Here is a 27,925-nt window from a genome sequence, read left to right on the forward strand (position 1 = left end):
CTTTTACTTATGTGAATTTTATTTTAAAAAAATGATTTTAAGTCACAATTTTTTCCCTCTACTCAGGTTCATAGTCCCTTTTGCTACTTTGCATCTGGTTCTCTATTTGTTGGTATTCATATACACTGTATACATATATAACTGATTTTATTTGTTTTTCATTGTTTATCTGTTTCTGATCATTTAACATCATCTTGTATGTGCTTGGAAGGCATAAAGGATTTTACTAAATCATTTTTGACTTTTCAGATTTTTCCACCTAAGTATAGATTGATAATAAAATGAGAGATAATACAGATTTCTTTGGTCAGAAAAAAAATTAGTAAGAAGATGAAATTGTGTGAGGATTTATATGTGAAGGGAATGTTTATTTCATCAGTGCCCTAGGAATCCAAAGTACTGCATAAAGTAATATTGTAGATATTTTCAGAGACCTGTATTGAAATCAGTGTTTTACATGTGGTATGTGAAACAGTACAGTAATAACAAGCATATGATTCAAGTTAATCAAGAGAACATTTTAAATTTTTGTTGGGGTAGTACTTAAATTGAGCAAAATTTCAAAATCTATGAAGTTCAGAACCTTTGGATGATAATATTTGATATTTATATCATATAAAAGTATACATTACAGGCCCTGGAAAATGACACCCCCCCTTAGAGGCTTTTTTTTTTCCAGAAAAATGAGGTGTACAATTTAGGGGGGAAATATTTCTCCCAGTCTTTTCTGGTTTGGTAGGTAAGCAAAGAGACAAACTATCCAGTAACCAGGTTTCTGTTAGTCAATAACATCCATTTATGTCTTTTAAAAGTAGATCTGGGGTATGATTTGGACAAAAATAATGTGTTTTCATAAAACTATCTTCCAGATCAAGGTCTAGTGGTAGGTATAGAAGTAGTCTAGGTCTGTAGCTTTGGCTATTTTCCCAGCTCAGTCCATACTGAGCCAGACTGGCTTGGCTTGAAGTGATTTGGTTTCTGGTTAGGGAAATGTGGATCTTATACGCTACTTAAAAACACTGAATTATCAGGCTAGTTTTTGTGTTCTAATCATGCTTGGAAAATTATGCAGCTTTTCTTCCATTTTCCTCATCCTTCAGCTTGCAGGAATTTGTCCATTTCACAAGTCCTTAACTGTCTGCCTTACAATAGAAGGGATACTCTGATTTTTTTCTTGCATTTTTACTCATTTTGACTTGTAGATACAAGAAATTGTAAATCTCCTGCTGACTGAAAAATAACCAACAATGGTGATGTTAGCTAACATGAATATATCCTGTAGGCAGTATATGTGGTATAGTGGTATCAGCTATATAACTAATCAGCCTTCTGATTAGGCATGTGACAAGTGAAACCCTTTAGGCCCCATTTTCCTTATGTATAAAGTAAGGAATGTGGACTAATAACCTCTACAGTCCCCTCATGGCTCTACAATTTTAGAAATTGATAGTTCAGAGACTTCTCAAAAGGAAAAAAAAATACCCAGAAAAGTCTTCTGAAAGATGGCTTAGTGTGTGCTTACTTTTGAGCCTTGGACCTGAATTCAGAAAGACCTGAATGCAAATCTACCCTCAAACACTACTAACTGTGTTACCCTGGGCAGGTTCCTTAACTTCTTCCTGCCCAGGTTTCCTTACTTATCAAATGGAGATAGTAATAACATCAACTCCTGGGATTATTATGAGGATAAAATGAGATAATAATTTGTAAAGCACTTTGGAAACTGTAAAGTACCATATAAATGCTATTATTAACATAATTAATGTTCATAAGTGGTGATAATGACCACAAATAGGTGGTTAATATTTAATAGTTTTTATTGAAATTGTAAATTCGTGGGGCAGCTAGGTGTCACAGTAACTAGAGCACCAGCCCTGGATTCAGGAGGACCTGAGTTCAAATCCAGCCCCAAACACTTGACACTTACTAGCTGTGTGACCCTGGGCAAGTCACTTAACCCTCACTGCCCTGCCAAAACAAACAAAAACAAACACAAAAACAAAACAAAACCAAAAAATTTAAAAATTCTTGAAATTGTGTAAATTAATCATTTATAGTTGGAAGTTTCTTTTTGCATAAAATGTGCAGTATTTTACCACATTGGTAGCATAAAATACACATACTTTAAAATGCAAACTTACGAAATTAGAAAATTAACTAGAAAATAGTTGCCTCATCAGTCTGATCCTGTTTTACATCCTCATGTCAAATAAATTCCAACACATGAGTATGTATCTATTATAAACTCCCCTGTTTAATGAGTTGCATCTGAAAATTGATTTTTTTTCATGAAGTTCAACCTATGTAGAAATAATTAGGTGTTTAATAGCAGTAGCAATTAGGACTAAGCCTTGATCTGGCAATTAGCACTGTGCCTGTCACATTGTAGGCATTTAGTGAATGCTTGTTGAGTGACTGACTGATCAAGTACACATCTTGTTATTTCAAGAGCCAAAATGTAAATTTATTCTGCATGCTGTAAATAAACCCTCACAATTCACTTTTGAGAGGGCCAAGATGAAACTATTTGGTAATGGATATGGAACTCTACGTTTAATGTTAGAACCAGTGCTAAAGTTTGCATGGATCCTTTAGGCCAGACCTCAGCATGTGCTAGGAAATGAACAGTGTTAGTTTAAGTTATTTGGAAATAGGCTTTGAATTGACAACAAAACCCAAGTGACTTTGAATAATTTATTTGACCTTTTATCTTTTTTCATAATTCATTTTAATTCAGCAAACATTTATGGAGGGCAACACTGTGTCAAGTCCAAAGTGAACTAACATGCATTTCATATTTGAGAAAAATACATCCTGTGGTACTATTCATTTGTTGTTTAGTGAATAATTTCCTTCATCTGAATTAATAGAAAAGCCAGTAAGGGATTACAAAAGACATAAGTGAGGTTTGGGGCTTGGAAAGGAATAGTTATAGAATTAGAAAAGTTGATTTTTCTAATAGAATTGATCAACCACCATACTATACTTTGAAGGCAAGCTAGGAGCTCTGTTCCCCATTTTCCTGGCAAAGAACATAGTTAATAATGAGATAGAATGGGATAGATGGGATGAAATACTGAGTTTAACCCAACAATTAATTTTAAAACTGCCTACATCTCAAAACAGTGTGCTTTCTAGAGAGATGGAGAATTATGTCAACATATGTCATGCCTAGCCACTGTGGTCCATTGAAAAATAATTCTGTATTTACAGTCAGCAATACCTGGAATCAAGTCCTAGCCTGCTGACTACTGGTGTCTCCTTGGGCAGACTACCAAAGCTCTCTAAACTTCAGTTTTCTTATAGGGGTTGGATTAAATGATCTATGAAGTTTCTGCCAGCTCAGTGAAAAACTTCTGGGTCATGTAAACAAATTACCTTAAACAATTATGGAAATTGCTTTCATTTTTCAGGATGATACACTAAAAAGAGAGACTTGGGTTCACAGTGAAAACGCTTATTTATAAATTCAAAATAAGCTTAATTATTTAAATAATTAGAAGTACTTGCAACCCTTAAAATTAAACAATGGACTTCATTGGTTACTGGGTCTATTTAAACTTTATCACCTAATGATTAACTTTCTGGTGATACGAACTTTGGTAAGCTTATCTGCAAATGACAAAAATTTATTCTGCATGCTGTAAATAAACCCTCTTCAAAATAAACTTCTCTTCAAAGTTTTTTCCAGTTTAATACAGCCTGTCAGAGTTTGTAATCGTCTTGGCATAGCTTTCAAGAACTCAGGGTCATTTCAGTATCACAGTGGAATGCTAAAGGGCTATATTGTGGTGTTTTTTTTTTAAAGTAAGTTTTATTGGTGCCTTTTAGTTTTACATAAAATTATTTCCCATATCCATTCCCCACCCCAGATGGAATTTTTTACTGTGATCAAGAAAGATATAAAAATGAAAGCATCCAATATTGGAAATTGTATCTGACAGTGTATATACAGAGATTATTGTCCAAGTAGTCTTCTACCTCTCTGTATTGAGGAACTTCTTCAGTTATTTAGTTGTGTCCAACTCTTGGACCATATCATGTTAATATTATCCACGGAATTTTCTTGGCAAAGAGAGTGGAGTGACTTGCCCTTTCTTTTTCCAGGGGATTAAGGCAAATGGAGGTTAAGTGACTTGCCCAGGGTCACACAGCTAGTAAGTGTGTGAGGCCAGATTTGAACTCAGGTCTTCCTGACTCCATTCCCATTATTCTATCCCCTGAGCCACCTAGCTGCCTCCTGTTGAACAACTAGTTGTGTTTAGTTATCTCTTCTTATTTTTATTGGCTCTGAGTTCAACTTCCTTTTAGTGATCTTTTCATTTATATTATAGTAGTCATTGTATACATTATTCTATTGGCTTCACATAATTTTATTCAGCTCTGATTCTTTAAAAATCTTCCCATATGATAGTTTTCTGTGAAGGCATGAGAAGAGGGATATATTTGGAAATGAAGGTAATGTTAGAACAAAAAGTACTGTTTTAAAATTTTTTCTCATGTTTATAATGTCTTTTTTCACAGTAATATTCTATTTACATTTTCAACCCTCCTTCAGTTCTTTATTTTAAGTTCATGCTTTGTCTTCAGTTATTTGTTAGTAAAAAGAAAAAAGGTGCTGTTATGACTGTTTTTGGTATATAGTAAAATTTGGTTCCTGACTTTGACTTCCTTGGGATATATATCCTCCAGTGAGATTCCAAGGTCAATCAATGGGCATGGACAGAATCCTCATTTTTCTTGCTAATCTAGAACATTTGGTGTACTTAACAGCCTTGTCAGCAGTGCATCAGCATACCTACCTTCCTTTCATCATTGAATATTCACATTTCTTGTTATGTCTTCTAATTTGCATGGCATGAGAGGAAACTTGAGTTATTTAAATTTGGATTTCTCTTCATATCTTGTTTGCACATAATAACACATATACTGTCTTCCCCTTTAGACTCAGATCCTCAAAAGCAGGGACTGTTTTTTGTCTTTCACAGTATTTGTTGACTGATTGGTAACCATTTATTCATATCCATATTCTTTTTTTTTTTTACCACTTATCAAATGGGAATGGCCCTTAATATGACATTTATGTCAAATTCCTGTACTTCATTATATTTTAAGGAAATTAGTTTATCTTGCTTTGAAATCTGAAGTGACTTAAATAGAAGCCATGCTTAATGAAAACAAATATAATTGCAAGTATATAACAGTGAAACTTTGGGAATTGCTGCCCCAGGAGAGTTGCTTTTTTAGAATTTGATTAATCTAACTGTTTTTCAAGAGACAGAAATCATTATCAAGCAACTACCAACAGTATTTCCTTTGTTAAAAAGTTTACAGGGGATAGGAGGGGGTGCTACTTAGTGCTGCTTCAAGAAATGTCACTTCATTTTCTCAATACTCTCTACTGCTTCAGTGGGGATAATTTTAGATATTGCAGCTATGATTTCATTGACACAGTAGACTTCCAGGTAAGGAAACTCCTTCTTCCAATGGAAGTTTGTACCTTCTTATCTGAGAGTGGCCTAGAGGTTAGGCAACTAGCCCAGCTTCGCTCAGCCTCTTTGTAGCAGGGTGGGACTGATTCCAAGCCATCTCTTTATCTACCATTTCACAACTGCCTCAGTAGTCAGTGATGAGGAACTCAAAAGAGTATCTTTTGTAGTTTTTCAGATCAGACTGTAGAAGAGGCTTCTAACAAGCATTAGATTCACCTATTCAAATACTCAAATAACCTAATTCTTTTCTGTTGCTAGAAATAAACAGATGCTTCTCTAGAAGCAATCTCTTGTCTTTGAAATAAGCAAAGTAGAGTATTTGAAATTGACTGAACTTTTAGTTGTGGCCCCCAAAAGTATATTGATTGACAATTCCTTGCTGCTATTTGTTCTTACAATGGTTGTGGTGGAGAGGTTGCATTTAAAGCATTAAGAACACTGTGTACTCTAAGTATAAAGCAGCTTGCTGTGCAGGAATTTGCAAACATAGTACTGCTTGTTTTATTTTATTGCACATAGATTTGACTGGATTAAGTATTTTAATGGAAAGCAGATGCAACACTAAGTGTTACAACCCTCCCCTCCCTCCTTTCTTTCTTTCTCTTCAGTTTTCTTCCCTACCTTTCTTCCCCTTGATCCTCTTCCTTCCTTCTTCTCCCTTCTCTTTTCTTCCCCTTCCCCTTCATTTTCTATTACCAGGGTTTCTTAAACTTATTTCCACTTGTGATCCCTTTTTTCCCCAAGAAATTTTTCTGTGACTCATGGTGTGTAGGTATATAAAATAGCTATACATCACTTTTGATTGTTGCCAAGTTTTTTGAGACTCTTACATTCGGTTATGTGACCCCATATGGGGTCGCAACCCACAGTTTAAGAAGCTTTACTCTAGACTCCTGTGCCCTTTCTTTCTCTTTACAAACCCTTCTTTTTCTCTTCTTCCCTACCCCTCCTCTAACCTCCTGTAGCCTTATCAGCTTCTTTCTTCTCTCTCATCTTCCTTCTCCCTTTCTTTTATCAGTCAGTCAACAGGTTTTTATTAAATGCCCACTCTATGCCCTGCACTGTGCCTAGGCCCAGGGGATATAAGTAAAAAGAATGACTCGAAGTTGGAGCTTGTTTCCTATTTGGAGAGACAAATACATATATAAATATATGTTCAATAGGTACAAATATACACATATACAGAATGTTTTGGGGATGAGGGTACCAGCGACTGAAAGGAATCAGGAAATATTTAATGTAGATGGAATGGTGGTTTGTTTTTTTTTTTTTTTCAGTTTTGTCAGACTCTTTGTAACCCCTTTGGGGTTTCTTTGGCAAAGATACTGGACTGGTTTGCCATTTCCTTTTTGAGTTTATTTTATAGATGAGGAAACTGGGGCAAACAGAATTAAGTGACTTGCCTAGGGTCACATAACTATTAATTAGCTGAGAACAGATTTGAACTGGGCAAGCTAAGTTTTCCTGACTCCAGGCCTGGAATACTATTCACTGTGACATTTAGTTGCCCTTAATTTTCTATAAAGCAGCACCCCCCCTTTTGAAAGCTTCTTCAGAAGCCAATGGTAGTCTTCTCAGCTACTTGTGTCTTCCTCCCCATCATTAACTTGAGGATATTTTATATTACTTGTATATGTACATGTTTCCTTCAGTTCCCCCCAGGGGGCAGGGATCATTTCATTTTTGTCTTTATATCCCCAGCATCTAATATTGTGCCTGGCAGATAGTTCGATGCTTAATAAATGCTTCCTGATTGTTTAATCTGAAGTTCCAGTGAAGGAGGTAAAGCAGACAATAAGAAGACAGACATATGCTCTTCTTTATACACCAAGAGTGATATGGTCTGTTCCAAAGTTCTAATACTTGCTTTGTAATCACAGCAGTATTATTCACTTTATCTCCTGAAATCTTATGAAGCTTATATTGTTATCTATTCTCATCCTACTGATAGACATTATTAGCTGCAGAATTGAGAGCTCTTTGAACTACCTGAGCTTCCTATAGAAGATAGGATTTTATCTGGGACTTGAAAGAAGACAGAGAAGTCATGGTAAGGTGATGAGAAGAGAGGGCATTCCAGTCTTGGAGGACAACCAATGAAAATGCCCAAAGCAGAGAGATAGAGTGCCGTGTTCAAGGAACAGCAAGGGGGCCAGTGTTACTAAATCAGAGAATATGTGGGTGAAGCCAGGAAAGGTGGGAGGAGGATCAGGTTATGAAAGTCTTTAAATGTCAACAGAGTATTTTGTATTTGATTGTGGACATGATAGAGACCCACTGGAATTCATTAAGTAAGGGAGTGACATGGTCAGATCTGCACTCTAGTAAAATCACTGGCAGCAATGAATGGAGGATGAACTGGACTGGGTAGAGACTCCTGGCATACAGACCTACTACTGGGCTGTTGCAAGATTCTAGGCATGTGGAGATGATAATCTGCACTAAGGTGGTGGTGGTAGTGTCAGAAGAGAGTAGGAGAGGTATGAGAAATATATTGCAAAGGTGAAGTCTATAGACCTTGATAACAAAGTGGATATGTTGGGGAGGGGTGGTAAAAGATAGTGAAGAGTTGAGGATAACAACTAGATTGTGGGCTTGGGTGAACTGGGAGGATGATTAGTGACCTCAACCACCATTGAGTAATAGTGAAATTTGGAAAGAGGGGATGCTTGGAGGAGAAGCAATGAGTTCAGTTTGGGGCATTGAATTTAAGATGTCTGTAAGACATCCAGTTTGTGATGTCCAATAAGCAGTTGGAGATGTGAAACTGGAGGTTATCAGAGAAGTTAGGGCTGGATAAATAGATTTGAGAATCATCAGCATAGAGATGGTAATTGAATCTATGATAGTTGTTGAGATCATCAAGTGAAATGGTACAGAGGGAGAAGAAAATAGGGTCCAGGACAGCTATGGTGGTTAGTAGGCGTGACCTGGATGAAGATCCAGCAAAGGAAGCATAGAAGCAACAGTCAGGTAGGAGAGGAATCAAAAGAGAATAGTGTTCAGAAAACCTAGAGAGAAGAGGATGGGATATCAAGTTGAAGAGAGTGATTGATAGTGTTAAGGCTAACAGAAGTCAAAAAGAATGAGGATTGAGAAAGGGCCATCAGATTTGGCAAATAAGACATCATTGTTAACCTTGACAAGAGCTAATTCTAGCCATGATTATTACTCCTGCTACTATCCTTAGAAAGACACTATTACTACTGTTATCATAAATATTGTTATTGTTATTATCCTACAGGCAGTAGGAAGCCACTTGAATTTATTAAGGGAATCACTTTGTCATATTTGAACTTAAGAAATAGTGAAGTTTGTTAAAGAAGAAGACTTGGGTGTGACCGAGAGATCAGTTCTGTTTTGGAGATGCTGAGTAAGATGTCTTTGGAATGCCTTTGAAATGTCCATTAGGAAAATGGTTTGTGGGACCAAAGGTCAAGGGAGACACCAAGATTGGATGTATTCATATATATGTAAGTCAGTGCATAAAAATAATATTTAAATCCATGAGAGATGATGAGATTACCAAGAGAAAAATAAAATAAAATAAAACTTGAAACAAATATGCTAACTCTTTTGCAGAAAGCACCTGTTATTTATTCTGTCTAGGTAATTGAAACCCCATATATTTTCTCATATTATACTCATCTCAGAATCTTTCTGGTTATTAGTTTGAATCAGAGTTTAACGGGCATATAGTTTACATCACTTTACTTTTTGTTTTTTGTATTACAACAACAGTAAACATGTCTTTTTGTCTATGATGGAGAACTGTTAGGGAAATCTCAACATCAGTACATTTTAGCTTGCTTTCTAATACATCTTTTAACTTCTCTTCCTTTCATGTTGTCCATCACTAATACCAGTACCTTTGTAATGAAGTCTCACTGTTCAAAGAAATATTTTGTTGTTGCAAGGTCAAGTTTTAGAAAATAATTATACTTTAAAAAAATTCTAAAAACAAAATTCTAAACCCATTGTTAAAACAGACTTTATCAATAAGGTTCTTTTAAATTGAGGTTTCAAAAGAGTGATTGTAACATATTAGTTCTAATACTGGTTTCTCCAGAATTTGATGTAAAAGACGAGAAGGTAGTTGATAAGAGTTATAGTTTTGTCAAACGATATGAACAGGCAGTTTTCTGGTGAAGAAATCAAAGCTATCTATAGCCATATGAAAAAAATGCTCTAAATCACTATTGATTAGAGAAATACAAATTAAAACAATTCTGAGGTACCACCTGACACCTGTCAGATTGGCTAATATCACAAAAAAGGAAAATAATAAATGTTGAGAAGCTGTGGAGAAATTGGAACATTAATGAATTGTTGGTGGAGCTGTGAACTGATCCATTCTGGAGAGCAATTTGGAATTATGCCCAAAGGGATATAAAGCTGTGCATACCTCTTAATCCAACAATACCACTATTAGGTCTTTTCCCCAAAGAGATCATAAAAAAGGGAAAAGGACCCACATGTACAAAAATAATTATAGCTGCTCTTTTTGTGGTGGCAAGGAATTGGAAATTCAGGGGCTGCCCATCAATTGGGGAATGGCTGAACAAGTTGTGGTATATGAATGTAAAGGAATTCTATTGTGCTGTCAGAAACAATGAGCAGGTAGATTTCAGAGAAACCTAGAAGGACTTGCATTAAATGATGATGAGTGAGATGAGCAAACCAGGAGAACAATGTACACAGTATCATCAACGTGATGTGTTGATCAACTGTGATGGACTTGATTCTTCTCAGCAATACAATGGTACAAGATAGTTCCAAAGGATTCCTTGTGGAAAATGCTCTCCAGAAAAAAAAGAACTGTGGAATATGGATACAGATTGAACCATACTATTTCTTTTGTTTTTGGTGCTGTTGTTTTTCTTTTTTGAGGTTTTTCCTTTTTGCTCTGATTCTTCTTTCACAGCAAGAGTAATATAGAAATATGTTTAATGTGATTGTACATATATAACCTATATCAGATTACTTGCTGTCTTGGGGAGGGGAGGGAAGGGAGGGAGAAAAATTTGAAACTACAAAACTTATAAAAACAAATGGTGAAAACTATCTCTACATGTAACTGGAAAACAATAAAATACTTTTATAATTTTTAAAAAAGTTATAGTTTTAAAGTTGGGTTGATTTTTCTGTATGTCATAAAGTACATGTACTTTGTTATTTACAGGTCTACATGACAATGTTAACACTAAAATGATTTCTTAAGAGAAATTCTTCAAAAGCCACCTTTTGTTTCTCCTGTATACTTAATTTTGTTATATGCCATTTTGTGGTTTTCTTTTCTTCCTTTAAATTTTTAAACATTATTTTTCAGTTACAAATTTTCTCCCTCCATCTCCTTCCCCCATCCATTGAGAAAGCAATAAGATACCCATTATGCATTGTGCAAAACAAATTTCCATATTAGACATGTTGCCACAAAAAGCAAGAAAATGAAGAAAGTGAAAAAAAAATGCTTCAGTCTACTCTGAGTTCATCAGTCCTTTATGAATGTGAATAGTAATTTTCATCATGGATCCTTAGAAGTTATTAGGCTATTACTATGTACAGTCTTCTCCTGGTTCTGCTTACTTCACTTTGTATCAGTTCATACATATTTCCCAAGTTTTTCTGAAACCATCCACTTCATAATTTCTTATAGTGTAATAGTATTCTTTCACAGTCATATATCACAGTTTGCTCAACCATTCATCAACTGATGAGTATTTCTTTAATTTCTAATTCTTTACCACCACAAAAAGAGCCACTACAAATATTTTCGTACATATAGGTCTATTTCCTTTGATCTCTGGGATACAGAGCTACTAGTGGTATTTCTAGGTCAAAGGGTGTACACAGTTTGCCTATTTATTTGAGAAATAAGGCCTTTATCAGAGGAATTTATTTTAAATTGAGATTTGTATAAATAGAGTGATTTCCCAATTACCTATTTTCTTTTTAAATTTATCTGCATTGGTTTTTCTTTTTGCAAAATCTTTTTAATTTCATGTGTTTAAAATTATACATTTTAACTCTCATGATACTTTTATCTCTTGTTGGATTATAAATTCTTCCCTTATTCCTATATCTATCTAACAGGTAATTTTCCCCATGTTCTGCTAATATGCTTATAATTACGCCCTTTATATCTAAATCACTTACCCATTGTCACCTTATGTTGGTATATGGTGGAAGATGCTGGTTTATGACTAGTTGTTGCCAGACTACTTTCCAGTTTTCCCAGTAATTTTTGTTGAATAGTGAGTTCTTGTCCTCAAAGCAAGATCTTTGGGTTTATCAAACATTAGATTACTGTGATCATTTACTTGTCTATAGTATACCCAGTCTATTCTACTGATCTGCCACTACATTTCTTATACATTGCTAGATTGATAATTACTGCTTTGTGATATAGTTTAAAATCTGGTACTGCTAGGCTGCCTTTCTTCACTTCTTTTCCTTTTATTCCCTTGGTATTCTTGACCTTTTATTCTTTCAGATAGATTCTGTCATTTTTTCTAGCTCTATAAAATAATTCTTTGATAGTTTGATTGGTATGGCACTGATAATAATTTTAAATAAACTTAAATAGACTTGTCATTTTCATTATTATTAGGTTGGTCTAACCATGAGCAATGGATATTTTCCCACTTATTTAGATCTGAGTTTGTTGAAGTGTCTTGTAATTGTGTTCTTGGCAGGTTGACTTAGAAGAATTTTATACTGTCTTCAGTTATTTTAAGTGGAATTTCTCTTTCTATCTCTTCCTGCTGTGTTTTGTGGTAATATTTAGAAATACTGGTGCTTTATGTTGGTTTATCCTGCAATTTTGCTTAAGTTGTTAATTATTTTGACTAATTTTTAGTTGATTCTCTAGGGTTCTCTGAGTATACCATCATATCATATTCAAAGAGTGATAGATTTGTTTCATTTTTGATTATATTTATTCCTTCAATTTCTTTTTTCTTATCCTATTGCTATAGTTAGCATTTCTAGTACAATATAAAACAATAATGGTGATAATAGGCCTCTTTTCCTATCCCGTGTGATCTTATTGTTCTGTCTTCTAGTATATCCCTATACAGATAATGCTTGTTCTTGGTCTAATTAGATACTACTTATCACATTATGAAAAGCTCCATTTATTCCTATGCTTTTAATAGAAATGAGTATTGTATTTTGTCAAAAGATTTTTCTGCATCAATTGATGTAATCATATGATTTTTCTTGTTTTTGTTATTGATATGGTCATTTATACTGGCAGTTTTCTTAATATTGAACCAACCCTGCATTTTTGGTATAAATCCCATCTGGTCATAATGTATAATCTTTATGACATATTGCTTTAATCTCCTTTCTAGTATGTTATTATTTATTAGTTAAATTAGTCTGTAGTTTTCTTTCTGTTTTTGCTCTTTCTTCCTTTATACTTGAGATGCTGTTTTGAATAGACACAAAGAACAGTGTACTCAATATATTTTGAAAAGGATTTGCGTCATTTCTCAGACTTTAGGCTTGTTTCACACAGCTTATAAATTGTCTTCACCTTCCTTAGAAACAAAATGTAGATTCTTTTTATTTTTAACATTGCCATCTGTCAGTGAGATTCTAAAACTAAAAGAAGCACCTAAAGTTTGTAACTGTTAAACAATTTTAGGGGCCCCATACTATTATGCATCTAAGGAAAATTCTCTTTTCATTGCATTGCCAAAATGTTCAGTGACCAGTTTTCATGGAAAGAAAAACAATGCCATGATATCAGTAATATGATACCAGATCATTATATTTGTGGATAGTGCTACTTTAATTAAGAATAATAACTCACAGTTTTATAGCATTTTAAAGTTTGTAAAGCAAAGAGAAAAGTTGTCCGTTATAGTTTGCTTGTTTTGTTTTGTTTTTTGTTTTTGCTTTTATCAACTGGGGAGCCAGGCATTAGAGAAAGATCTAATTAGTATTGCAATATATTTCTTAAATTAGTTGGTGAAGCAAGTACTATTTTTGAATAAGGCATAATGAAGTTTATCCTTTGTCCTGATAGGTTCTTATTTAACCATTTCCTTTTTGAATTGTACCTTCCCAGTTTCCTCTGGAACCCATTTCTACCTTTTTTTCTTCTCTTTCTTTTTCTCTTCCTCCTCCTCATTATTCTCATCCTCCCTCCCCACTTTCCTTCTTGCTCCCTCCCAGGAGCGTGGGCAGTTAGAAGTATGAAAAACATGACAGCTCTGGCTTTTTATTAAGTTCTATGGAGGAGGAAGTATTTTCTTACATTAAAAGCTTCCATTAAAGAAAAGAAACCACCCTTAAACTCCTTGTGATAAAAAAGATATAGAAACCACACTTAATCTCCATGTGGTAAAAAGATAACTATCTCCCCTGGTTTTCATAGCATTTTGTTTCTGATGGCATCTTTCCTCTTTGTGATAAACCAGGGATCAATGCTTTATTTTGCATTATTATGTGTATAAACATAAAAACTTTAAAATTATTTCACATTTTGAAATATTTTGTTCAAGAAAATCAAAGAATTTCCTCATAGAATCAAAGATTTAGATTTGTAATGGAGTGTGAAGAGGACTTCTAGTCTAGCCCCCTTCTTTTATAGAAGAGGAATTGAGGCTCCCAGAAGATAGAATTTGGAGCCAAGTAATCTGACACCAACTCTAGCTACATTTCCATTGGAACATAAATATAGCCAACCAAAAAAATAATTTTCTGTATGTAAACCTATATCCTTCTTTGCTATAACTGCATGAAGAAGCTTATTATTACTGTTAAATCACTAAATTGATTTCTATACCAATTTGCATTTACTGGACTTTAAAGGGTGTGGGTTTTTTTTTTTTTTTTGAAGTAAAGAATTATTCCAAACCTGCTTTTCACCCCACCGCCACCCACCTCCCTTCATCCTGCCATAAACTAGAATGTATTGATTGGATGACTTTGCAGTCAACCTTGGAAATTAAATCAGCCCTAGCTCAATCTCATTATAATCTCTGCAGAGCCCGTGAACCCAGGGAGGGAGTACTGGAGGAAGCCCACCCTTCGAGTCAAGGGCAAACTTGGAAAATCTACACTCTCCTTTGGACAGTGTGGACATATATGAATGGGGGTGAAGGGGCAGATGGAGGAGATGACTCCAAAAAGCTTCCTTGTAACACTTGCTCGGATCTATCGAATGCTATGGAGTCTCCGCTCTGTTCTTGTCCGTACCTTTGCAGAATCTGCAAAAGTATATGTAGGATATGGCTAATTATCATGGATAAAGAGGCTGACATAGGACAATGGAGCTTTGCTCTGGTAATGAGGAAGACCTGAAGACAGCCACAACCTTTGACACTAACCATTAGCAAGTCCCTTAACTTCTTTGGGCCTCAAGCATATCTTTAAGCTAATATATTAGCATTATAAATCTTGTGGAAGAAGATATAAATGAAATAAATGATCTTGGATTATTCACTATTTAGTATTATTTGTATTGCAATTCCTATTCTCAGTACAAATAATCAAGAATTGACTTCTGTGCTTACTTACATACAACGCAATATTTAACAGAAAGCCTCTGACCTTCCACAAAAAAGAGACACCAGTACACAATGGTGGCCATCAAAATGCTTTATTGATGAACGACAATCATAGAGGAATAGACTCACTTTCTCTATAATTCCTCCTTAGTGATACCATGAATTTGACATTTTCCTCTGACTTTCGTGGTCATTTTAATTTCATTTCTTTTCCTTTGCCTTCTATGTTTTTTTTTCTTTCTCTAATTGCATGAAGATTTGAAGATGAATAGTGTAAAGCTAGCTTCTGCAATTGTTAACAGAAGTTTGTAGCTGAGTCCAGGGTCCAGGTGAAGCTTGTTCTCAGTGATCTCTCTTTTATGAAACCTTCTGATTTTTTTTAACATTGTAGTAATAATTATCTTTTACCTATTTTAGGCTCTGAACAAATTTAGGGTTTGTTTTTTTTTTTCTCTGAAGTTCTAAAACTTGGATTAAAAACTGGAATTCAGTTAAGATGAACTATATGTTGTTTTAAACCCTGGATTTTGCATCTATTGATGTAGAAGATAATAATATCTGAAACTTAGAAGTAACTGGAACAAAGTGAGAATAACGTTTTAATCTCCTCTCTGCTTCTGATTTACCCTAACAAATTATTCAGCTTAATTTGTATCTTTTCTCATCTATAAAATACAAATAAAAATAGTTCTCAGTGATGTCAATAAGATTAGCACTACCATGCAAGTTTATTGTGTTTATGTTCTTGAGACTATACCAGATATTAAACATGAAGTTTGTCTTTCTCATATGCAGCCATTGAGAAGGGTCCAGGACATTTATTACATATGCAAAAGTTTCTTCAATGAGAGGCCATATTATCCAGGTGTAGAGCAGAGAAACTAATTAGAACTATCATGAAAGACAGGAAGTTCTTTGGAACTGCTTGCAAGCAACATAGCTAACTGGAGTTTTAGAAAATGTGTCTCCTCATTAATGCATGCTACTGCTTGACTGTAAGGAACATTAATTGTTTGTAGTTGCCAGGTAACAGCATTCCTGGAACTATACTGACTGCCACATTATCTTTAGATATCCATTTTTCCTCAGTTGGTGCTTTTAAAGGAAAAAAGTAAAGGTTGGCACTGAGTGCTAATTAGGAGAATGGGCTTCTAAGACATAATTCTCTTATGTTCATTATGATCAAAGGGTATGTAAATTCATAAAAATAATTTGTGAAAATAATTTTAATAGTTTGTATTTTATTCAAATAAAATTAATGATTTATCACAAATTTATAATTCATGTTAAAGATATTATTAAAACAAAATAGATATTTAATTGAAAAATCCTTTATAATTTCATGTTTATAATTTATAAACATGGTGATGGGTAATCTTATTTTTCAGTGCAGTTTCTCTCTTTGGAGTTTATGTTATTGCTGCTTAGAATTTGTTTTGAAACACTAATTAAGATTAATATTTTGTCTTTATAACAACTACAGCAGAAAACCTTGTTTCACATAAATATTTCATAAAATCACTATCACTTTGATAAGCCAGAGAACTCTATTAGCTAAAGCAGAGGCAAATAGTCAGGTTTAGACACTTCGTTTCAATGTCCTAGCACAAACCAACTCCACTACTGTTCTTGTTCACTTGTAGTAAAACTGAATATGGGGCAGGTAGGTGGCGCAGTGGATAGAGCACCGACCCTGGAGTCAGGAGTACCTGAGTTCAGATCCGGCCTCAGACACTTAACACTTACTAGCTGTGTGACCCTGGGCAAGTCACTTAACCCCAATTGCCTCACTAAAAAAAAAAAAAATTAAAAAATAAAAACTGAATATATCATATATGTTTTCTTTATCCATTTATATTTAGAAAAATATAGGTCTTTAAAAGAAAAATCATAATTGCTTCTGAAGTTTGTTTAAATGATTAACAGTGAGGTCTTTATTTCTGTTTCATTTGCAGGGCAAATGTTTTAAAAACGGGAAACCCTTAAAATATTCTGTAAATTTAATATCCGTAGTTTTCTTAGATAGCTTTCTTATAGGTGAATTTATTTTACTTACTGGATCAGAGTATAATTTTGAGGGCTTTGCATGGTTTTATTTGTAATTTCCATTTTTTTCTAAGATTTCCACTAGCTATAAAAGTTTCAGATAAATTTTTTTGTTATACAATGAATGTACTTCATCCTTATTGTCACTTGAAAGGTGTATTTTTTCTGTTTATTCAAATACCCTTTGAAGTACTTATGCATGTTTTTTTAATAAAGTATATTTATTTTTTTTCCCGTTACATGTAAAGATAGTTCTCAACTTTGTCTATACAAGCTTCTCCATCCCTCCCCTCCCTCCCTCCTCCCCTAGACAGCAGGCAATCTGATATGTTATATATATATATATATATATATATATATATATATGTATGTATAAATAACATCAAACATATTTCTGCATTAGTCATGCTGTAAAAGAAAAATCAGAGCGATGAGGAAAAACCTGAAAATGGAAAAACAACAGCACCATAAACAAAAGAAATAGTATGTTCCATTCAGCATCTATACTCCACAGTTCTTTTTTTCCCTGGATTTGGAGATCCTCCTCCATCATGAGTTCCATGGAACCCTTCTGTACCATTGCATTGGTGAGAAGAATATAGTCCATCACAGTAGATCAACACTCAATGTTGATGATACTGTGTACAATGTTCTTCTGGTTCTGCTCATCTCACTCATCATCAGCCCACGCAAGATCCTCCAGGTTTCTCTGAACTCCTGCTCATCGTTTCTTACAGCACAATAGTATTCCATTACATTCATATACCACAACTTGTCCAGCCATTCCCCAATTGATGGGCATCCCCTCAACTTCCAGTTCCTTGCCACCACATAAAGAGCAGTTATAAATATTTTTGTACATGTGGGTCCTTTTCCCCTTTCCATGATCTCTTTGGGAAAAAGACCCAAAAGTGGTATTGCTGGGTCAAAGGGTATGCATAGCTTTATAGCCCTTTGGGCATAATTCCATATTGCTCTCCAGAATGGTTGGATCAGTTCACAGCTCCACCAACAATGATTATGCATGTTTTGTGATAATATAGAAGATGCCCTTTGTTCTTCCCTTAAAATGTCACACAGTTTTGCAAAGTGTCTTCGTTTTTTAAAATTATTTTCTCAGCGATCTGCCTTCTTGCTCTCCCATCTTCTCCCAGCCCCCTCACCCTGCCCTCAACCCCAGTCCTTAGACCCCTATTGAGAAAACAAAAGAAGAAAAACAAAACCCACTACAAAACAAATATAGCTAAGAAAAACAAGTTCCCTCATTGCTCATGTCCAAAATCAGTGTATCTCTGTCTGGACTCTGAGTCCATTACCTTTCTAACAAAAGAAGGGTAGCATGTTTTATCAAGAGTCCTATGGATTTGTGGTTGGCTATTGTGTCGATCACATTTCCTAAAAATTTCAAAATTGTTTTTCTTTACAATATTATTGTTGGATAAGTTGTTCTGGTTCTGCTTATTTCATTCTGTTAGCTCATAAAAATTTTGCTAGGTTTCTCTGAATTACCTTTCTCATTAAGAGCACAGTAATTTTCTATCATTAACATAGCCATTCCCCAATTGATTACCCAGTTGATGAGTATGCCCACCATTTCTAGTTCTCTGCATTAGAAACCAAGTACTTCAAATATTTTTGTAATACAGGTATTTTTCTTCTTTCTTTGATCTCTTCAGGGTATACACCCAATATTACAGATCAAAGGTCATGCACAGGTTAATAGCTTTTTGAGTATAGTTCCATATTGCTTTCCAGTTAGTTGAACAAGTTCTCATTTTAACAACAGTGCAGTACTTATTTTCCCAAATTTTTCTTTTTTGTTAATTGTTTTAATCTGATGGATGTGATATGGTACTTTGGAGTTCTTGCAATTTGCATGTTTCTCATTGTTGATGATTTAGAGCATTTTTTCATTTGGTGGTTGACATCTTGGACCTCTTCCTTTGAACATGGCCCATTCATATCCTTTGACCCCTTATCAATATAAGAACCTTGATATATTCTTATAAGAACCTCTTATTTCTTATAAATTTGGTTTAATTTCTTATTTATCTTAGAATTATGACCTATGCCAGAAGAATTTGCTACAAAAATTTAATTCCATTTTCTTGTTCCCTTTCTCATTTTATTTTCATTGGTTTTGTTTGTGCAATTGTAATTACAATTGTCCATTTTACCTTCTATGATCTTCCTAATCTCTTATTTGATTCTGAATTCTTCCCTTATCCAAAGATATGACGGCTAATTTCTTCCTCCTCTAATGTGTTTATTTTTTTTATGGAAATATGACTTTTTATTGATATAACTAGTTATGCACACTTAATAGTGTTTATAACATTAAGAAAATGTTTACTCTAATGTGTTTATAATATCATACTTTATGTGTAAATCAAGTACCCATTTTGAGCTTTCCTTGTTATACAGTGTGAGATGTTCTGCCGGAATGCTTTCTGGCTTTTCCAACAACTTTTACCAAATAGTAAATTCTTAACACATTAGATGGGATCTTTGTGTTTATCACACACTGTTTTAATATTTGCATACCTAACCTATTTAACAGATTAATCTCTCTATTTCTTACCTACTGCCAAAAGGGTTTTGATTATTATAACTTTATGGTATAGAGATCTGATACTACCAGGCACCCTTCCTTCCCATGTTTTTCATTAATTCTTTTGATATTCTTGACATTTTGTTCCTCCAGATAAATTTTATTTTTTTCCTAGTTGTATAAAATAATTCTTTGGAGTTTAATTGGTATGACATTTGATAGTTATATTAATTTTGGTAGTATTTTATTTTATTGGTTTGGCTTATCAATGCATAATTATTATTTTCTCAGTTCTTTAGATCTACCTTTATTTGTGTAAAAAGTGTCTTTTAATTGTATTCTTGTACTTCCTTCGTGTCTTGGCAGGTAGTATTTCATACTATCTTTAAGTTATTTTAAATGGAATTTCTCTTTCCATCTCTTCCTTTTGGACTTTGCTGGTAATATACAGAAATGCTGATGATTTATGAGTTGAATTTCTATCTTGCATCTTTGCTTAAGTTAATTTTTTCACTTTTTTTTAAAGTTGATTCTCTAGAGTTCTATAAGTAAAACTATCATCATCTGCAAGAAGTGATCACTTTATTTCTTATTTGCCTTTGCTTATTCTTTCAGTTTCTTTTTCTTGTTTTATTGTTGTAACTGACATTCCTAGTGCTGTATTCAGTGATAATGGTGTTAATGACATCTCAACTGGAACGGCTCCTAATTGAAAATCATTACAGGTAATATGCTGCTTGTTAGTATTAGATACATATTGCATAAGTTAAATAAATATTTGTTTATTATCTTTCTAGTTTTTTTTTTTTCCATAGCAATGTGTATTGTGTCTTGAGCCTTTTCTGTATCTGGTAAGCAGATACTGGTAAAACAATCATAAGATTTTTGTTGTGCTTATTAATATTATTGTCAGTTATATTTAATTTTTTTAATATTGATCTAGCTCTACATTATTGCCATAAATCTAGCCTGACTATCGTTAAAGTGCATAGTCTTCATGAAATGTTGGTGTATTCTACTGCTAATATTTTATTTAATGTTTTTACTAAGATTCATTGGGTATATTGGCCTATAGTTTTTGTTTTGTTTTGCTTTTTTCCTTTCAAAATTATCTCTTGTTTAGGTATCAAGCCCATTTTTGCATCAAAAAAGGAAATTGGTAGGACCCTTTCTTTTCCTTTTTTTGAACAGTGTATATAGTACTGGAATTGTTCTTTAAATATTTGATAGAATTTGATTGTAAACCCATCCAGTCCTGGTTTTGTAATTTGTTTTTACCCCCTTTGTGAATCCTTTTATGACTGGTTCAATTTCTTTTTCTAAGATTTAGTTTTTAAAGTCCTCTGTTTCTTGTTCTGTTAATCTGGACATTTCTCATTTTTATAACTATCCATTTCATTTAGACTTTCAGTTTTAATTGTGCATAATATGGTGAAAATAGTGCCTGATAATTTCTTCTGCTTCTTCATTTGTTGTGAATTTACATTTTTCATTTTTCTTACTAGTGGTTTTCTTTTAGCTGCTTTTTCAAACATCTTATTCTTTTTTATTCAATTTTTAAAAAATTTGTTAACCTTTTATTTGATTATCAGGATCTCATTTTGGTGATTAATAGTGGATTTTTAATTTTATTGTTTTCTAGTTTCTTTAGTTGTATGCCTAATTGGTTGGTAAGCTCTTCCTTTTATTGATGCAAGTGTTTTGACTTAAAAACCTTTCTCCTGGGGTCTTGCATGGACTGATGATGAGTGAGATGAGCAGAACCAGAAGAACATTGTACACAGTATCATAAACATTGAGTGTTGATCTACTGTGATGGACTATATTCTTCTCACCAATGCAATGGTACAGAAGGGTTCCATGGAACTCATGATGGAGGAGGATCTCCAAATCCAGGGAAAAAAACAAAAAAAGAACTGTGGAGTATAGATGCTGAATGGAACATACTATTTCTTTTGTTTATGGTGCTGTTGTTTTTCTATTTTGAGGTTTTTCCTCATTGCTCTGATTTTTCTCTTATAACATGACTGACTAATGCAGAATACATTTAATGTTATTTTATATATTTATATATATATATATACATATATATATATACATATATATATATATATATACATATATATATATATATATATATACACACACACACACACACACACACACACACAGATATCAGATAGATTACCTGCTGTCTAGGGGAGGAGGGAGGGGGGGCAGGGAGAAAAATCTGAAATTGGAAAGCTTGTATAAACAAAAGTTGAGAACTATCTTTACATGTAACGGGAAAAAAAATAAATAAAATACTTTATTTTTTTAAAAAAACCAAAAAACCAAAACCAAAACCAAAACTTTTCTCCTGGGACAGCTAGGTGGTGCAGTGGATAGAGCACTAGCCCTGGATTCAGGAGGACCTGAACTCAAATGGGGCCTCAGACACTTGACAATTACTAGCTGTATGACCCTGGGCAAGTCACTTAACCCCAATTGCCTCACCAAAAAAACCAAAACAAAAACCAAAAGAAACAAAAAATCCTTTCTTTAAAGACTACTTTAGTTGTATACACAAAATTTTGGGCATGCCATCCAATTGGTGTTATTATCTTTAATGAAATCATTGATTATGTGATATGGTCTTTGACTCAGCCATTATAAGGGGCAGGTAGGTAGCATAGTTTATAGAGCACCAGTCCTAGAGTCAAAAAGATCTAAGTTCAATTCCAGCCTTAGACATTTACCAGCTGGGTGCCTGGGCAAGTCATGTATAACCCCTGTTTGTGTCAGTTTTCTCACAGGGTTGTTGTGAGGATGAAATGAGATAATGATTTTAAAGTGTTTATTAGCACAGTGCCTGGCACACTGTAAATGCGATATAAATGTTAGCTATTGTTATTCTTCTTATTATTATTATAGGATTAAGTATTTTAGTCTCTAATTTGTTTTTATCTTTGCTGCAAATACCGTTTGGTATATTTTTTATTGCATTGCGATCTATAGAAGATGTGTTTAATTATTCTGTTTTCTGATGTTTGCAATGTTTTTATGCCCTAATACAGGGTAATTTTTTTGTGAATAGGCCATGCATTGCTGATAAATACAAGTACATCCTTATTCAGTAATCTCCAGAGTTCTATCATACTATACATTTCTAAAATTCTTTTCAAGTCCTTAATTATTTTTTGGTTTATTTTAAAAATTAAATTTATCTAGGTCTGGGAGGGGTAAATTGAAGTCCCTACTATTATAGTTTTACTGCCTGTTTCTCCCTCTAAGTCATTTAATTTTTCCTTAAAGTATTTAGCTGCTGTGCCATTTGGTGTACATATATTTGGCATGATATTAATTCACTTTCTATAGTATATTTCAAGAAAATGTAGTTTTTCTGTTTATATCTTTTAATTAAATCTATTTTGTGGCGCTTTGTCTAAGATCGTGATTTCTACCTTTTTTTTTTATTGTAGCTGAAGCATAATATATTTTGCTCCAGTCTGTTGTTTTGATTCTGTGCACATTTTCTGTTTTATATGTGTTTCTGACAAACACTGTATTGTTGGATTCTGCTTTCTAATCCATCTTGCTTGCCTTCCATTTTATGAGTGTTTATCCTATTCACATTCATTGTTCTGGTTTTTAATTGTATATTTCCCTCCATCCTATTCTCTTACACTTTAATTTCTCTTTCATTTTTTATCCCGGCTTTAAGAATTGCTTTATTTATTACTAATCCCTCTTTTAACCTACTATTCCTTTTATTTCTCCCTTTCCCTTCACCTCTGTTTCCTTATTGAGTGAAATGTAAACTATGCTTAACTAAGATCAATGATTTTGAGAAACATAATAGATATTATCATTTTAACTTTTAAATCCTTTTAACTTCCTTTTAAATTCTGGCTTCCACAGTTTACTTTCAAGTATAAAAAAAAAGTAGAATGACATAAGGTATTTGTCTTTGAGCCCTAATTAAATAATTGTGTCAGACCATATTCATATTGAGATTCAACACAGGCCCATCTCAAATTTGGTCTTATTTATTCTTTAAAATTTTTTAAAAATTTTATTAAATAATTGATTTGCTTCCTTCCCTGTCAGATGGATTAAGTGGAAATTTTGCCCTACACCGCCCCACAAATTCAGTGATTTTGGCCATTGCTTTCTACACAACTGAAGAGAGTCTCATTACATACAGTTTTTGTTCTAGACTTTTCTGGATAAAATGTAAAATCCTCCATCATTTAAAGCCCATTACTACCTAGCTTATTTGTAGGTTTCCATTGCTCTTATACTTTCCTCTCTGCCATTTACTTTCTTTTCTTTTTTTTTAGTGAGGCAATTGGGGTGAAGTGACTTGCCCAGGGTCACACAGCTAGTAAGTATTAAGTGTCTGAGGCCAGATTTGAACTCAGGTACTCCTGACTCCAGGGACAGTGCTCTATCTACCGCATCACCTAGCTGCCCCTGCCATTTACTTTCAAATACATTCTTGCTTTTTCTCACATAACAGACTCCATCTCCTGACTTGAGGCATTTTCACTGGCTATCCTTCATGTTTGTAACTCTCTTCCTCTCCTCTAGGTTCCGTTTTCCTTCAAGTTTCAGCTAAAATCCCATTCCCTGCCCTCCTAAAACTGTGTGCCTTCCCTGTGGCACTGTCTGCACTTTCTCCTTTGTGTGTTTTGTTTGTATGTTATTTTCTCAATTAGGTCATGAGCTCCTTGAGAGCAGGGACTGTTCTTTACCTTTCTTTGTATCCCCAGCACTCACTACCATGCCTGACACATAGTAGGTACTTAATAAAAAGCCTATTTACTGACTTGATCAAGTTTTGAGAGGAAATATTTGGTATTTTAAATTAATTTCCACAACTTAGCCAACTTGGACACCACCCTCTGTAAGTTGCCTTCCAGGCTCAACGTGTATTCTACAAGAAATCTTTCCTTCTTCCTCCCCCAATCTTTGTTAATGTTCTCCCCCTTCCACCAAGAAATCACTGTGCATTTACTTGGCATATACAGTGTATTTCCTTATCTGTGTACAAGTTTTATTTTTCCCAGTAAAGTATAAAGTCTTCGACGGAAGAGACTATTTGTTTTTTAATCTTTTTATCTCTAGTTTCAAACACATAGCATTATGGACTTGGAACTTGAGGGTAGCTCAGAGATCATATTATTGTAGAAGAAATGGAAACATAAAAATAAATCATTTGCTCAAGGTCTGATTAAATGGAAAAACTGGGATTCTAATGCAGCTACTGTCTGGCATGACCTGTTCTTAATTAACCCACGCTGGCATTTTGCAATCACCAGGATGGGAAAAGGCTTTGAGTCCATGTCATAGGAAGGTTGCTTGAAGGAACTGGACATGTTTAGACTAGCAAAGTATCTCAAGGGTTGTCACGTGGAGGAAGGAGAAGTAGACCTGCTCTCTTTCTTTGGGCCCAAAGGGAAGACCCATGAGCAGCAGATGGAAGTTGTAGAGGTAATCAAGGTTTGCTGTCAGGAGTCCATTAAAGCCATCCCAGCATGGAGTGGGGAGCCTCAAGGGATAGCAGGTTCTTGCTCACTGGAGCTTTTACAGCAGTTGAGATGACCACTTTTTGCTTAGGTGAGAGTGTGGATTACTTTCACATTTAGTTTGGATTAAATGATTGTTAAGGTCCCATCCAGCTCTAAAATGTATTCTGCAATTCTGTTCTCCAGACCAAACATCCTCTGTTCCTTTAATCCTCATCTAACATGGTCCTGAGGTCCTTCATTATCCCAGTTTCCCTTTTCAGGATGCCCTCCAGGTCATCAATGTCACTCCCAAACATCCTATGCCCAGAACTAAATCAATCTACATGTGGCCCCATTAGAGCAAAGGAAAGCAACACTGCAACCACACTATCAAACATTATGTCTCTTTTAATATAATAATACAATATAGTAGTAATAGAATAATACAAAAATAATACAAAAACAAAATAATAATATAACGATACAATAAAGCCAATCTGTTCAAGCTTAAAAATGCACTGAGCCTTTTGGGACATCCTAAATCAGCATTTTTGGCTACCCTAGCATATTGCTGACACATTTCAAGCTTTCTGTCCACTCAAGTCCTTTTCAGACAAACCACTTGATCATGCCTCTCCTATTTTCTGAAGATGATTTTTTTTGATGTCCAAATGTAGCACTTTATATTTATCCCAATTAAAATTTTTATTAAATTTTGTCAAATGTCCTAGTCTTTTAGTATCACTTTTGAATTTCAGCCATCATCCAGTGTATATCCCTCTCAGCATTGTTTGATATGCATGCCATCTATGCCTTTGTCCAAGTCACTGATTAAAATATATATTTTTATCATAAAAGTATTTTATTTTCCAGTTACATGTAAATATAGTTTTCAACATGTGTTTTCATAAGATTTTTAGTTCCAAATTTTTCTCCCTCCCACCCTTCCCTCCCCCTCCCCAAGACAGAAAGTAATCTGATATAAGTTATATATGTACAATCACATTAAACATATTTCTGCATTAGTTATCTTGTGAAAGAAGAATCAGAACAAAAGGGAAAAACCTCAAAAAAGAAAAAAACAACAACAAAAAAGTAGAAACAGTATGGTTCAATGTGCATTCAAAATCCACAGTTTTCATTTTTTCTAGATGTGGAGAACATATTCCATCATGAGTTCTTTGGAACTGTCTTGGATCATTGTATTGCTAAGCAGAGCTAAGTCTATCACAGTTTATCATCACACAATGTTGCTATTACTGTGTACAATGTTCTCATGGTTCTGCTCACTTCACTCAGCATCAGTCCACTTAAGTCTTTCCAGGTTTTTCGGAAATCTGCCTGCCCATAATTTCTTATAGCACAATGGTATTCCATTACATTCATATACCACAACTTGTTTAGCCATTCCCCAGTAGATGGGCATGGCCTTGATTTCCAATTCTTTGCCACCACAAAGAGAACTGATATAAATATTTTTGTACATGTGGGGGGTCCTTTTCCCTTTTTTATGATCTCTTTGGGATACAGACCTAATAGTGGTATTACTGGGTTAAAGGGTATGCACAGTCCCATAGCCCTTTGGGTATAGTTCCAAATTGCTCTCCAAAATGGTTGGATCAGTTGACAACTCCACCAACAATGTAGTAGTGTTCTGATTTTTCCACAACTTCTCCAACATTTATTATTTTCCTTTTTTGCCATATTAGTCAATCTGATAGGTGTGAGGTGGTACCTCAGAGTTGTTTTAGTTTGCATTTCTCTAATCAATAGTGATTTAGAGCATTTTTTTCATATAGCAATAGATAGCTTTGATTTCTTCATCTGGAAACCAGTGATTAAAATATTAAGCACTGCAATGCCATCATACATCTCTGGGACTCTTCTTCCAAGGGGACTTCCTTTCAAGCTGGCATCAAATTATTAATGATGGTTCTCCCATTGTCCCGTATCCCTCTCAGTATTTTCCCCTAGAATCATCTATTAAATGCCTATTAATTTGCTAGGTGCAAGGGACAGAAAGACAAGTTCCTGCCCCGAGCAGGGTTAGGCTAGTATTTGTATGAAAGATCAGGTTAAAGGAAAAGAGAAATAGAGTTGGGAAGGCCAATTAGATTTAATTTATCTATATGTGAGATAATGTTCACCCAAGCTAGAGTGGTATTGGATAGTTAGAGGGAAGAGGAAAAAAAAAGATTTACAGCTGACTCTCAGATTACCATACAAAATTTGCTTGGAAATATAGTAATGCTTTTCTTTTTTTGTTTTGTTTTTTGTGGGGCAATTGGGGTTAAGTGACTTGCCCAGGGTCACACAGCTAGTAACTGTCAAGTGTCTGAGGCGGGATTTGAACTGAGTGCTCTATCCATTCTGCCACCTAGCTGCCCCTAAAAATATTTTTCTAATGCCTTGCTCCTGAAGCTAATTTGGGGTTATATACCATAAGAATTTGGTATTGGTGATCTTGCTTTGCCTTTTGCTTTTGAATAAGGGCCAGAACCTCAAGTAATTATTTAAGCCTATTAAGTATAGAAAGGTTGCATCAGCATCTTTGAGGGGAGTTTTCACACCTTTAAATTACAGATCCATAACTTACTGGCACATTTCCATCTCACGTTTTTCAAAATGGACAACATTCCATTAGCATTCTCATTGGCATCTTTCTAGGAAATATAAGAATAGATTTCTTTGCTAGCAACCTCAGTATTCAAAAAATAAATAATTCCTTTGAGTTTAAGTGAGAGGTATGTGAATGAATTTGAGGTTTGATGAAGCATTTGGAAAGCAAGTTCAACCAGTTCTCTAGGTTTGGTCCTATCGGAA

General features: G+C 34.3%; 1 protein-coding gene across 8 annotated transcripts in view; it reads left to right on the plus strand.

The window, feature by feature from the left end:
• ARHGAP32 (Rho GTPase activating protein 32) overlaps positions 1–27,925 on the plus strand; it is a 363,679-nt gene that overhangs the window by 253,779 nt on the left and 81,975 nt on the right. The window lies entirely within an intron of this gene.

Source organism: Dromiciops gliroides, chromosome 3 (assembly GCF_019393635.1).
Source record: "Dromiciops gliroides isolate mDroGli1 chromosome 3, mDroGli1.pri, whole genome shotgun sequence".
Taxonomy (NCBI): domain Eukaryota; kingdom Metazoa; phylum Chordata; class Mammalia; order Microbiotheria; family Microbiotheriidae; genus Dromiciops; species Dromiciops gliroides.